This window comes from Phoenix dactylifera, chromosome 8 (genome assembly GCF_009389715.1).
Source record: "Phoenix dactylifera cultivar Barhee BC4 chromosome 8, palm_55x_up_171113_PBpolish2nd_filt_p, whole genome shotgun sequence".
NCBI lineage: Eukaryota > Viridiplantae > Streptophyta > Magnoliopsida > Arecales > Arecaceae > Phoenix > Phoenix dactylifera.
This window is the reverse complement of record NC_052399.1, coordinates 18,063,007-18,078,861: the sequence shown is the minus strand read 5'-3', so window position 1 is coordinate 18,078,861 and position 15,855 is coordinate 18,063,007.

The following is a 15,855-nucleotide window of genomic DNA, read 5'->3' as shown; positions in this document are numbered from 1 at the left end:
CACAGATGGTGTTCTTGAGTACATTATTATAATCTAGTAATAGACATCACCCGTGAACAACAATGAGTTCACTGTAGTTGTACAAATGTTCTTCTTGAATCATTTGTTACATAGCATGTGACAAGTAGTGGTGAAACCATTTGCTGCTCTTCATAGGCAAATAGTTCTTGTCTTACCTTGGCAAATCATTCCATAGGCAAAAGAAAACAGGCCTCCTTCCCCTCCACACTCAACAAATCCCTAGGACAGCTCAGGTTGGGCTTGTATAAATCCTTTCAGGTAGGAAGGGTCAAATTTGAATACATATAGTATGATGGTATAGAAAAAATAGTAAGAGCCAACCTTATGATATTGTGTTATTTCTTGTATAACCAAGGATTGAACATAATGGTCTTGGTAATATTAATCATGCAAATAGTTAACTTACTTTGCTCATGATAAAGATGCAGGATATATCTAGACTTTTTTATCAAGTCATTCGAATGTTTAAGAAATCTGAGACACAAAAAAATGGTTGAATCCTTGCAGACATCTTAGGAAGAACTAAACCCCTCAGAAAGACCTTCCAAATACAAGAGAACATGCAACCTTTTGCCGTTGGTATATGCCTGTAATTCATATTTATAATGGTGGATTATCTTCCCTAGCTGCATACCCTTAATTTTTCTGAGGAAGGCAGGAACTGATTCCAGTCTCTTGTACGAGCACCAAGAAGATTAAAGAACTAGATTAGTTGACCTGCTAAGAGAACACCTGTCTGAGGAAATTAACTCAAGAGTCAAGACCCAAGAAACAGTACGTAAGCATCCTAAAATGTAGTCAGTTAAACCAAGGTTTTCATGTCTTAAAACTAGACTTTACAAGCTTCCATATATCTGTTTTTTTTTTTTTCTGTACGCATAGATGTGCGAGTCAACAAAAACCACATACAACCACAAAATGAGTAATACTGCAGTATCTCAGAAAAAGTCACTCTCAGTCTCAAGTATTTTGCACCAGTACTTTGCTTCGTTGCATGGCACGCTTCACGATATCAATTCAAAGGAAGCAATGCAAATAATACATCGCACCAGCTGTGTGGCTTTTGAGGCTCTTTTTTTTTGTTTTGAATTACATAAGCATTTTCACTTATAAAAAAGCAGCATACACGAGACATGAACCAGGCAAGCATATATACTTCTGAATGGAGCCCTGCACATTATAAGAAGGCTTTGGTATCTGAACATCAAGTTTCCTGTTCAGATATCATCAAAAAGAGGAGGTTCCCTGTTCAGACATGTATGATGCGTTAAAAGTAGGGGAAAAGAAGAGGACTGTTTATGACAGAAAAGAAGAAGAAACACGCAACCATATGTCTTTTAAGAGAAATCAAATGAAAAAAAAAATAGAAAAATAATAGTCCTGGAAAAGAGAGAGAGAGAAGCTCCCTTCAATCCAAGCAGGAGATAGAAGAAGGCAGGCAAGGATGTACGTCTCCTGGGTCATGCCCAACCCTCGAGGTGCACCCAAAGGTATTCACGAACCAGCAGCAGTATATATACACCTTGCTACCCCTCGAGGGTTGGATTGAAGGGAGCTCTCTCAACAGCCCACCACACCCGATCACCATTACCTTCAACAAATCATGCATCGAGGTATATAAAATCTAAACTTCAACAGCTATCTATCAGATATATCCGTGGCACTCGCATAGGGATGGCTTTAAATAGACCCCATGCATGGGAGGAGGATGGGGAGAAGAACCCTAGATTCAATAAGGACTGTCTGATGGCCTGTGGGGTCACGGATGGCAAGAATTTTCTCGTCGGCCGAGCCAACTCTCACAGGGGCTGGCGTCGTCTTGGGAACGCCCGAAGGCATTCTCTATGTATAATTTTTATTTATGTTTGAAGCAAATCCCACGCGAGCCGAGGTTAGCAACGGTCCGATTTGGGACGCTTTAGCATCCCTTCTGACTTCTGACGTTTTATTTTTTGTAAAAGCATTTTGCTAATTGTGTAAATCTCAGGCCAGTTTTAATCCGAAGGAGTTCGCAGATTATAGCTTATATCTCCTATATAATCCAGAGAATGTTTTTGCTGGTTTTTAACTTATTGGAGGCCTGAAAACTGCTTAAGTTGTAATCTTTTTCTTCGTGATTACTTATAGATTTCTTATAGCTGAATTAGGAGATCAAGCAAGTGGACATGATAGGGTCCATCCAGGTGCACCATATTAAGATAGTTTGAAGTGATTTTAAGGATCAGAACAATCTTCAGGAAACATTGTAACACCTATGTCTACCTAGTTTTAGATTTTTTTTTTTGGAGGAAATACAAAGTTTTAGAGAATCGAGCACATAATTTAATTAACTGGCTGGTTAAAGCAAGACTGAAATGATGCTATAAATTCATATGGCTGATGAATTTGCTAAGATATATTTCTCCCAGCAAAGTAGTATTTAATGATCCGAATTTTCCACAGAAATATTTAGTTTGGATCGGGTCTTTTAGGACAAGACCATGATAGAGGGGATTTCATATTTATTATGGATGGTCGTCCAAATACAATCTCGAGGAGTGCCCATACCCCCTTACTCCGAGTAGATTGAAGGAGCTTATTTTCGAAACAATATATGACAAATTTTAGAAGTAGATTTTTTTTTTGAATGAAATGGAGGCAGGGATAGCCACCTGGCTATTAGAAGTTGATGCAAGATTTTCATAGTTCATTGTGTAGAGTTTTTTATTATGTGTCGTAAAGTAATGAAAAATGTAAATGAAACATAACTGTGAAATTTAAGGAATAGGCTAATCAAAGCTAAAGTATATATATAATATAAATTTATCAATTATTAGCCAACAATTCCATAAATGATATATCAGAAATCCAAGAGGCCGTTCCAATAACTTATTTCTGAATAATGATTCATAATATTACCAAAAAATAATGATCCATCATATATATTCCACACACACAGGGAGGGAGAGAGAGAGAGAGAGAGAGAGGGGTATTGGAGCTCCCCTCACTCCATGCAAGAAAGGAAGGAGGTCGCTACCCTTTCCATCTCCTCACGTGGAATGAGGGGAGACCCGATGACCATTGACCCCTTACCTCTAGTTTGAGTTCGCAGGAGTATCATGCAAAGACTTGAGAAGAGGTGCCTCCAAGCCAAAGAGGAAGAAGAAGGCCTCCTTATATAGGCCTGGTGTCGGTGTCGAGACAATGACAAAAATGTCCTCTGCTATTGAATTCCAACGTTTGCTTGGGGGTGCGTTTTGGAGGAGGGAATAGCATAAGAAAATATAAGATTACTCGGAGATAAATGTCCATTGGTCTAGTGTGTTAACTCGTTGCATAAAGAAAAAAAAAATTGTAGCAGGAAAAACATAAAGAAAAAAATTATTAATTAAGCAATATTCTCTATAATCACTAAAAAAAATAGTATTTACCGGCGCTTTCCAGACACTGTATCGATGCTTATAAGCGCCGGTAATTTTGACGTCGATGCTTTCAAAAGCGTCAATTAGGTAAGCGTAAAAATCTTTTTGCCGATGCTTTTGAAAAGCGTCGGCAAATAATGGAAGCGTTGCCGACGCTTTAAAGCATCGGTAATGCTTATTCTAACGACGCTTTAAAGCATCGTTAGAGTTATTTTTCAAAAAAAATATTTAAAAAATCTAATTAATTTTCTAGAGGAGCAAAAAAAACCAGCATTCGACAATGTATGTATGTATGTATGTATAGGCCAAGAAAACAACATACACTGTAGGCTAGACCATGTGGTGTTTGCTTCGATGGTCCGGTAGGTTTCTTCTATGCATTCGACTTTCTCCTCGTTTACTAGTTTTGACGTGCCTCAACCTCCCCCATGCTGGTACCACCATCCTCAATTAATCCAACATCCTTCACCAGCCATGAAGTGGTGCAAGAAGTGCACAAAGAATTATGCGATTGGGATATTAATTATGCACCCTTCTTTTATCTCAAAGTCTCAAAGCATTCCATTGTGTGGCAAGATAAATTTGAGTGACTTTGGAACATGCCAAGTAGATTGAGATCCAAAAGAATGGAGAGAAAAAGAGAAAAAAAGGTAAATAATTGCACTTAGATGATACAATTCATCTCGCTAGTGAAGGTGCTACTTGAAGATGCACAAAGAAAATGGTTGAGGTATCCCCCACAAGTCAAGGGTTTTAGCCAGGTGATGCTATATAGAATGGTGTGAGGTTAGAGGATAAGCAAAAGAGAGGGGATGATGGAAAGATTGGGAGAAGCGAATATAACCATGTCATCCCGTTGCTTACACATGTAGGTTTCTTTGCCTACATGCATGAGTACGTGTAAACTTCCTTTTGTTATGACATGCACCAACACTTTTTGTCCCCCTCAAACAACAGTCCATTTGAAATGTTAGTTAAAAATATTAAGTATTTTGTGATGACAACAGTAGATATTTTATAAAGCTTGGATAGATGCAGATTTCGAAATTGATGATTAAACATAAGTTCTTTGCCATAGATAGTAAGATGTAACTAGTGTTTGCGTCACATATTTGCCCGGCTCAAGGGAGAACAGTGGCAATTTAGAAAGTACAGTAAGGATGGAGTCATGCCTCCAAATGATATACATATAGATGAATGAAAGGGTTGTAGAATGGTATGCTTTCGGTTCAAACGGCATTGGCTTGGCAATTAATCATGAACGAGTCCTGATAAGGATGGGATAAGCCATTGAATGCCAATCGTCTCACAGTAGTTTTGCCAATGGACATTGTCGGACCAGAGAATTTCTTAAAGCGGAAGTGACATCACGAAAGTTGATAGCTACAAGTAGGTATTGCTTAAAGGTTTTGTCCTAGATTCACATGCATTGTTACATTGCTTCATTGGGCAATACAACCAATTAAGACTCCTTTGAAAAGCATCGCTACATTACAACCAAGAGGAGTCTCCACACTTGGAAGTAAAAGAGTGATGTTAAAGTTCAATCATCCCTAGAGCAGTGGATCAGGCACCTATATTCAGGAGTGGGGGATTTTGGGGTCATGGTTTTTTTTTTTTTTTTTTTTCGGTAAATCGGATGATTTAAATTAATCGAGTATAAATACATTAATGGAAGTCAAAAAATAAGATATCATTCAATCAGCTCCACTGTTAGCCTTTGTAAATATATGAAACCTCAATTGATAGTAGTTAACACATTATTCGACAGCAATCCTATAGAAGTGGATGAAGTCTTCATCAATAAGAAGTGAATTAGGAAGCCATCAAATAACTATCATCTGTGAAGCCCTGAATGTGTATATAGCATAATTCAAACCTTCCCAAACTACACGTAATTCTGCCATTAGAACTATAGTATAAAAAATCCTAACACTGCTTACAGCTAGTAATGCAACACTAGCACTTCATATAATAAAGCTTGCTCCGCCAAAAGCACTTTTTTCATCACACTCCTATCAAAATTGACCGTAAAGAAATAGGGAGGTGATGACTCCCAAAAGAAGTAAGTTAATTGTGAGGACGCAGAAATTGCATAGAGAAAGCTACAGATTGCTCTTACTGTCAAAGGTCTCTTCGCAATAGTCATCTAAAAAATTTATGAGTCTAGATGGAGGCTTTTAATAGAATTAATCTACCACTCTATCTCATACCTTGAAAGATGCGATCATTCCTCGCCAACCGAATATTATAGACAAATAACAAAGCAAAATTGCTCCCTTCTTTGTGTCATGGTTTCAAAAACCTAACAAAATCCGAGTTGGTCTAAGATGTGCAAAGCACGGTGTGGAAGGCTGATTGGGCATAAGAGCGGATCGACATTAGATCTACGTTGTAGACTCGTGAGGGGCTTTTGCAAGCTTGAATTACTTTGTTAGTCCGGATTAATGGCCCTTGAGTGGAGCTTTCCAAGCACCATTTGGAGTGCGTAAGCTTATTTAGTGGCCCTCCAAACTCTTGCACGGCACTCTCTCGCGATTCTTCTCTCTTTTGAGTTTAATATATATCTCCAGATCGCTCCATGACGTACTCCAGTGTCCCTCTAATGCAAAGGTGATTTTTTCTTTATTCCCTTCTTGGGCCGCTTATGTTGGAGGGATGTCATCAAGGAGAATCACAATCATCACTTAATGGCTCCAATGCTTTAGCAATAGTGGGAGGAAGTGCACTCTTATTGGATAATTAAAGCAATGGAAAGGAAAGGTTTAGAAGACCAATGGAATTGCTCATGGGAACCCTTGAAATATCGCATAATATCATGAAACCATTTGATAAACGTAGATTAATACAAATCGTGCTAAGAACTAATACCCTCGTTATCTTTGGATGCGATAAAATTCTCAAGGGGATTCCGAGTTTTAAGAAGAATTTCTGCTTGAAGTTATTCTTGGGGTCCATTTTTGCTTCAGACGTTCGATCTTTTATCTCAGCGGGGACAAAAAAAAGAATCTTTTGTCATGCGGTCGGGTGATCATTGAGCTGGGAATATGAAGGCCATAAATAATTCGACGTTGGTGAAATCTGGTTAAAGATATCATCCGGCGAACAACACACAAGAGGAGGGAGGTTAATGATAATGATGAATCCTAGCAATCTTCAGTCAAATTGTTCTTTAAATATCTTACAATACAAAGCTCTTTTCTACTTTCTTCCGCTTTCCATAGGTTTATAATCGTACGTAGTCCTTTTTTCTGAAAAATACATTCTTTGATGTTCAATTTTTGCCTTTCCGGAAGTAAGGGAAGGGTACCAATTAAAAAATAAAAATTTATTTATCAAATCGCACAATTAAATAAACTAATAGGCTATGCCTATATGGGTTTTTTTTTTAAAATTTTGATAAGGTATAATGACCGCACAAACTTAGTATGAGTATATTTAAAAAAATAAAAAAAATAAAATATCATGATCAGAACAGCTGATACAGTGGTCCAAAAAAATTATAAAATAAAATATCATGGAAAATAAGATGGGAGGTTGCATTGGTTTTGTTTTTTTTTTTTTTTGGTATAACGGTTGCTTGCCCTACTCTAGCATAATTGCAACTAGCAGAATCAAGAGCGAGAATCTGACAAAACGGTAAAAAAGAAACCTCCTAGTATATCCAGAGGACCTCTTCGGAGTGCTGTGAGCATAGAAGGCGACATAGTCTGCAACCTTATTTGCATGCACATGCATCAAACATGGTCCTCAAATGGCGGTGTGGATGCCGGGAACATAGCACGGAGTTGGACAGCCACAGGCTGGAAGTTAGCCCAAAGTTCAAAAACCCCGCCTCAAGCCTTTTAGATCACTTAAAATGGGCTGAAATTTTGGGCCACACGTCGCTCAATAGGATCCCTGGGCCGAATGGTTCTAGGGTAATCGGTGTTTCGCCTAATCCAAACCTGAATCCCTAATTTCTTTGAGCTTTATGCGCAACGCCAGGGAAAAGAAACTATACTTGCAAGTTGCTGAAATATGCTCTCATCATCTCGGTGCATGATTTCCAAATGAGCTCCAACGTGCTTTACATTCTAAGACCAGGAGACTCTCAATAAATCTAAACAAATCGACAAGAGCTTGTTGCGCGTAAAATAGGGAAGCTGTTCAGAAACTTTGATCGAGGTGACATTTCAAAATCGGAAATCTTGTTACTGAATTAGCCATCGTTTACTGCTGTTGGTGTTGAATACAATGTGGCCTCTGTATGTACTTGTGTTCTTCCGGAAAGTGAGAAAATTAGGACCAAACCTTTGGTAGTATAGCTGACCGAGCTTAGCGTTATATGGTTTTTTCATGGATAGGTTGCTCTCAAAGCTGAGGTTGACAATGTGATTCCTATATTTTCTTCTCTATTGAATGCTTGCTGTACATTGTGTTTGCTCATTTGAATTCACTTGACGTACGTAAACAAGCACATTACCAATTACTCGTAGGCTTGTATGGCCATGTTGATATGATGCATGAAGTTTTAAGAACTGATCATTTTCGGTCTTGACTTCTTTGCTTGCTGTAGGTTTTCTCAGTTCTGTTCATCTCTGTAAACTGCGCAGCAAAAAGTATTTGGTTTTCCTTTCTGCCAACTATTTTAGGTTTCATGGCAGGTACATCTCTTGGCCATGGTTGCTATGATCAGGAATTTGACAGCAGATTCAGAGATGACCATGCAAAATTTCCCAAAGCCTCTAGGGGTCATAAATATTGATTGAATAGAGATTAATGATTTAGATTTCCTTTTCCCACTCCTTCAAGCCTTCTGTTTGTCATGCATTTCTTAATTCTGTGATTCTATCTTACTTCATCATGACAAGCCTAGGTCTGGTTATGATTATTTTACTCCTTTATCAAGACAATCCTTAGTTATGGAGGAATGCTTGAGGACTACTGTTGTAAACAAATCAAGCTGGAGCAAAGTATATATGATGCAATTTTTCTTGTATGATGGGCCACCAAAAACTTCAAAGTTACTTACCAACAAGACAAAAGATAAATTGGATAGTTTGTGCAATTTTTCCCCTCCTTTTTAGATGCAAGGCCTCCATCCATATCAATAGTGCAAAATACCAAATCGATTGTGTTTATTTTTTAAAAATTGTTCTCTTGTATGATGGTGGGGGGATGGATTAAGTATACTTTCACAGAAATATAGTTGAATGGTGGCACGCTTTTGGAGTGTGACTTGATGAAGATTAATAGTTCTGGATCTATGGAGAAGTAGAATATATCTCAACAAGCCCAATTGAATGCTTGCAGGTTAGTTGGTTATTGCTATGGTTATTCCTTCTTGCTGTTGAAGCTCATAACCAATCAAGTTTGCCAACTATGCCAAGCGAAAAGCATAAGCATGGAGGAGAAGTCATAGATGGAAAGTATGTAGAAGAATATAAAAAGTCATCATTGGTCTGGGCCAGCCCAAAATATATAATATTTAGTACCTATTATTTATTCTAAATATATTTTTATGTACAAATTATTCAACAGTTAGCTGTGAGAAAAAGAGAATCCGAAGCGAGTATGCTAAAGCTCATGCGGTATGCCGGCTTCTTCCGTTTCTCTGCGCATAGATCAAACCTGGGCCGTCCTATGGCCCGAATTATTTTAGCTTTCAAGGTCTAAAGGGTCTTAAATCCAAGCATTGCAGGCCAACTTCGGACTGGGCCGGGCGTGGCCCAAAATATCAAATAATATGATCTAAGATGGAGATAAGCTTCGCCTTCGCCCAACCTCCTCGTAGCCTATTTTTTCTTCGTCAACTTTTATATTATATTATATATATATATATAGATTATGGCTATCCTTTTCAGCTGCCCCTTCTTTATTCATCAACCAATAAGATATAGATTACTATCTATTAGACCTTAAAATAGATGCATGCTGATTTGACTAAATGATCAATATTCGTTTCAGGGCAATCAGTGTCCATTCTAAGGAAAGTAGGTAGGCGTTCTTAAATTGTTTAGGGAAATCTTATATTATCTTAAAAATTGTCAAACATTATGAAAATTTACATGCATGAAACTGAAAGGTGGTAAACCGAAAATTGCACAAATATGTGCATGGGAATGCTGGGGGTTTTCTTAATTACCTGAAAGGTTCCTACAAAAGTCGTTATACTATATATTTGATAAAGATCTATGAATTGCAGAAAATCTTAAGTAAATATTAGGTATAGATTGAAGAAAACCTTAAGTAGAGATTCCACTCGAATGATCATAAATATTAGTTCGGATGATACCACTTTTTGCCACTAGGGCAACAGATCGAAGGTACGACTCTGGTTAGGGCCGCCCACACTGGGTAGGGTGGGAAAATGGTACCAAATGAGGATTAGCCTCTAAGCATATTGTATGCATACCATGAGAGTCCTGAGGATGGTACAAATATTTATAGGATGAAATTCATTGTAAAAATTTATAATGTGATTAATTTTTTGTGCCATGAGTTTTCCCACTCCCCTTCATATATTTCCAAAAGAGTTTGGTCACCGTAACCACAAAAAATGGCTCTTAGCTTTGTGGAACCTGAAACGGTAAAATATAGAAAAATTTCTTAAATGTTACACATGAACTTGCGAAACAAATTACTGTAGTTATAGTGCAAAGGCCAGGCCCATATCCAATCTACAACACCGAGAGGTAAGTGCAGGCATGCACGTGTACATGTGCCGATAAAAATAGGTTAGTTACAAGATACGAAGCAAGCCTTATTATGAAACCCCTTCTGTAGAAGCCCTTCGATTAATCTGCTCATCCAGTCTTGATTGTATTTTAGTCAAGTATAGATATAAACTGGACTCTGAAGTATCATTCCAAAGTTTTTTTTTTTTTTGGTATAATGGCGGCTCATATCCGACAGGTGTGAATGTAGCCAATAGAATCAGAAAGAAAAGGAGCATACAGTGAAGTAGGGACCGACATATAGTCCATCTAAAAGAAGCCCATAGAGTGATAGGCCGTATGGGAGGCTACCCAATCAGCAGCGTTGTTTGTCTCTCTGTAGACGTGTGATTCTCTCAATAGAGCACCCTCTTAAAAGCCTGCAAATATCGTGGAGAAGCGGACTAGAGCCGGCACTCCGTTTCCGACTTCGAATCTAATCGATAACCATGGCCAAGTCGCCCTCAAGGAGTAGACTTGGAAATAATATTTTGCCCAATTTATCCTCAGCTGGTTCTTTGGATTCTATGGTGCTCGGTTATGGTATGTGCTGGAATTCTAACAGCTCGTTAATCCGAGGATTTTACCGGTATCTCGGTGGCAATTTTCTGTTTTGCTTTTGCTTTCCAGTCTTATGTAGCACTAGTGATGTTGTGAGAGTAAAGTGTGCAGCTATATGAATCATGATGCATCTTTTGCATTTCTTATAGTTTGTAACACTCTTTTATTTGCAATTTAGCTTCCAGTTCCTCTTTCTATCATATATATATATATATATATATATATATATATATATATATAACCCAATGGTTTGACTGGGTTGACCTACCCTCTTTCTCATTTACCATGTTTTATTGGTGAAAGAAATTTGTAAAAATCTGTTTGGATAAACGAGCTGAAGATTTTATAAAAATTATAAATTAAATTAGTACAAATAATAAATTTATAGAATTACATACTGGGATAAACATTTTTTTTAACGATATAGGAAAAATGTTGATAACATTCCTTTAAATGATATTAATTCACTTCGAGTAATGATGTTCATTTTTTTGGTAAAAATGATGATGTATTTTTTTTGGTACTCGTCGGACATGAGTGCAGCCAATAAAATTAGAAAAAAAATATAACACAAAGGATGAGACATTAACATATGGTCACCCCATATGAAGACTCTAAAATCAAATGGTGCTTCATGAATTAGCAGTTGGCTCGAAATGATGTACTTCAAATGGTGCTTTCCTCTCATATTTATTGGATCCCTTTTCCATTAAATAGTATAGTAGATGCAGTCCAATTTATATCAATTGGGTATTTTCCGATGTATTCGAGACATCAAAATAAAATGTAGTAAAATCAATTTTGTCTTTCTATAAATTTCAAGCTAGCCTGAAATAGGGTTGATCACGGACAGAGCCTCCGATCTAAACCCTATTCATTTTCTATGATATAAAATTTGATCTTTTCCGTACCCAAATCCGTCCCATTGGAGTTATTTCTGTTAATTCTCTCCTGGCGCAGCCCATAATCCACTAATTCCTGCTAAATTGCATAAAATTATTTAAATAGACCCTAAAATATGCTAATTTCCAACAATATTACTTTATACCAAACGGATTATATAGGATTATTTAACCAGACCTTAAAATGTATTAATTTTCAACTACATTAGTTTACAAGGACCAATTCTCTCAAATTAATTTTCGACGAAAATCTACCTGACGGACGTCTAGGATGAGGACGAGCGTCGTCGTTGCTTCTTGCGCCAGCGTTTCTTGTAAGAAAACAACAAAACAAACCAAACACGGAAACAAGTAGATGGGACTTTTGAGCTGACCCAAGAATGGTAAAAAAAAAAATCACAGTACGTAGCCGGCTGTGGATTTGATTGCAGCAGCCAGCAAGGCAGCCAAGTCCTCGAGGTACGCGCCCGAGTCCTCGACCCCTCCTCCTCGTAGTACCCATTTGCGTCTCGTACCCTTTAGCGTGGAGCTGTGGGTGACCCAATCTTTTCAGCTTGGAGCCTACATATCTCGTCGATTGAGCCAGCCCGGTGGAACGGGAAACATTAACTTCTCCTGCACGCTTTCCGTAGCCATTTCCCAACTCAAAATGGAAACGCCCGTATGAGCAAAATCACAGCTAATTCTGATATCTCCCAGGGGGCTCAGAGTGTGCAGGAATTTTTTCTTTCCCCCATCATGCGGCGTCAGCGCAGCTAATCTAATTTCCACAACTAAATATTTAATCAAGTTATATTGATATTTTAAGAAATAGTTGCTGTCGATTTGTATAATTAAGTATTTAATGAGATTTATTAACTAAATTTATAAAAATATTTAAAAAAATTAAATAAATTATTTCTTTTTTATATCCGGTACATCTCACAAATTATATATATACACACGCATACAAACTTCATACATAAAAAATAATATAGATCTATATAGAATCTTGTTAGTAATAAAAAAAATATTATAGATGATAAGATTATAATATGATTTTTAAAATTATTTTAATAAATTATGCTAGTAAAAATTTAATATAAATAAATACAAAATTATGCTGATAGAAAAAATTAAAAGTACTGTAAATTGTTGCGTGATTTTAGAAATCATTTTAACAAAAATAATGTATATTTAAAGACTTTGGCATTTGGATGTACGGAAAAAACATTCACTATCCGATTATTTATCGACTCTCAAAGTTTCGATTACTGTAGCGGTTGACAATCGGATGCAGCATAACCTCCCATTTAATATAGTAAAATATTCTGAGTTAGGCCTTCCCTAACTCGTTCCATAAAGAAAGAAGAAAAAAAAAAGGCAGGACAAACACGGCGCGGTATGCGTCGGTGGAAAGAAGCGGAGCGTCCCATTTTTTTAATCCCGGCAGACGCCGTGAATGCGGGCATTTGATTGGACTCGGCGGAAGGCGGTGGTGGTGGTGGCGAATGGAACGACGCGGCACCGTTCTTGAGCTCAGACCTTTTGTGATGAAGTGACCGTTGGCAGGAGCCCAGAGGGAATCTGAGGTGATCCTGGTAGAGAGTTCCAAGAGCTAGAGAAGTAAAAAATGAAAAAAATATAAAGCTTCCTCCTTGCCATAATTGTTTGATTTGATCTTATGCACGACTCCTGTCCCTCGCCTTCCATGAGATATCTTATCTTCCAGCGGTTACGTACTATTTTTGTTGCGGAGAATGCTATTCAGAAGCTTAGGGAATCAAGAAGAACATGATGGGTTTTCCATTGTTTCATCGAAGGCATTAATGGGTGAGTAGACTTGCAGGCGAAAGTCCTCCAGATGTTGCTTGATGTGAATGGAAGCACGGAACCTGGCCGCTTGAATGGGCAAAACGCAGTAAAGGTCTTGCCTTGGTCACGCTTTTAGGCTTTTATCCATCCAATGGCAGAGTGAGTTGTGACGTTTGAGTTAACCGTTGAGAGGACCCCGCGTCAAGTCTGTTCCCCCAGGACTGTCCTCAATTACTGTGTTATCACGTGATGTGTTTCGCGATTATGTACTACTTTATTCGAGTGTATGTGAGATTCAACTGCTCGGTGTAACGTGTATCATGTTGGATTTCTCTTTTTCTAGGTTCCATGGTTGGTTCACGTGGAGCTGGGACCATTTTGAGAGACCTCGTATCGGAACCATGATGACCATGCTCGGTCGAGAGCTTCTGCATCGAATACTTAACAGAAATCCATCGTATATAAAGTTAGATTTTCATCTCATGAAATATAGAGATTTAGAATTTGAGAGAACTTACCTTATGACCTTCTGGATGTATAAATCGAGCATAAAAGTAACAGACTACGTTTCTCATTTGTATATTAAGCACGTAAGAAACTAAAAAAAAAAAATCGAGCTCTTGTTAATTTGTTTGCTATATCTGTTAGGGTTGATTTCCAGACGCTTTATAATTTAAGTTTTTTAGTATGAATATCCTCCTAAATATCGAATTTTGCATGAATAATCTTCCAAAATTAATATTTGCATGTATACATTTGTTTTGCCATTTTACCTTTTTTTTATTTTTGTTTTTGCATATATACCCATGCTACCTAACGACATTAAAAAATTAACGATTTTAAATTAAAATGACTAAAATACTCTTAATGAGTAGATATGCAAATAGATTGTGATCCAGATAAGAAAAAAAGACATAGACAATAGCATAATTCTAAAATTTTATTTTATTTTTAATTAATATAGATATGATTTTTTTTAACACCATTAGAACAACTGTTATATTACGGGCATTTGTACAATAACAAAATTTTATGAGGGTATATATACAAATATCAATTTTGAAAGAATATTCATGCAAAATTCGATATTTAGAAGAGTATCCATGAAAAAAAACTCTATAACCTAACCTATTTATGGGATGAGTTAAAAATTTATACATAAAATAATTTAATTTATTAAACAAGTAGAGATGGATAACAAAATTAATTAGCTGACTTGTTACTATTTTATCTGATTTTGATGTGATTTTACTCCGAGTCTCAAATGTGTGGTGGAGTTTCCACAGTTTTACTTATATATATATATATATATATATATATATATATATATAGAGAGAGAGAGAGAGAGAGAGAGAGAGAGAGAGAGAGAGAGAATTTCTCCAAATATCAGCACGAGTGCCGCTTCCCAGCATTATTGCAGCATGCGATAAACAGGGTTGTATGGGTGAGAAACTGGTTCGCTTTACCGTCCCACCAATCATCGAATTCTGGTGCCCTTGGAAGGACGCGGGGAAGCATTTCTTTCCTTCCCTCGGGCATCGTCGCACTTGGTTTGCCATTTTGACAAAGATTTCACATCTTTTCCTGCCTTTATCTTGCCAATTTTATATTATGTTAACGCGTTGCTTTATATGATATTTTAAAATTACGATTTTCATATATATTCACATTTGCATGGGTTTATTTTTAAGAAGTGGTATACTTACGTTCCTGTATAATTAATTAAGTCTAACGTACAGACAAGGCTCTCTAGGCCTACTTTTTCTTTTGGGCGTCCAGTGATGCTTTATGGGCATGGATTAGGCCTGTTGCTTGTCAATGAAATTAAAGAGCTTCCATTGGAGTGTGACATGATGCGCGTTCAACTTTGAGATGCATGTTCCTAGAATCTTAGCTTGCTGGTAGTTTTAGATGGACCATTTATCGAGCATGAAGCCCCATTTTTTTTTTTTTTTTTAAGTCGGAATTCTTGGAGATCCACGCTAGTTGCAATTTAGTGGTTGATGTTGCGAAAGAAAATCATACTTTTGGGCAAAAAAATACAAACTAAACATAAGGCAGCACTTCTAAAAATGGAGGCCACAATTATAAAGCCAAGGCGACATAGGCAGGACATGTTTTAGTAGGTGAAACACATATCATCCATGAGAACGATTTCAAAAATGCAATGATTTTGAAGTCTTTAATCTAGGTCAATCATCTAAATCCATCCAGCCCAAACATAAGAGCCGGCCTGTATTGAGCTATTGCTTTGAACTTTGTTGGACAATAAATAGCCATGAGATTGAGGGCATTATTAGAATGTATAGTATGGGAAGACTCATGCACGCATGTCTTTAGTCTCATACCTGTTATATGTGTAGATCCTGTATACTTATGTATGGTAAAGTTCTCAAAGTAACACCTTTTGACTAGTTTTTTAAGAATGAAGCTTCGAGCTGTTACAAATAGTATCAAAGCGGTCTAGCTTATTATCTA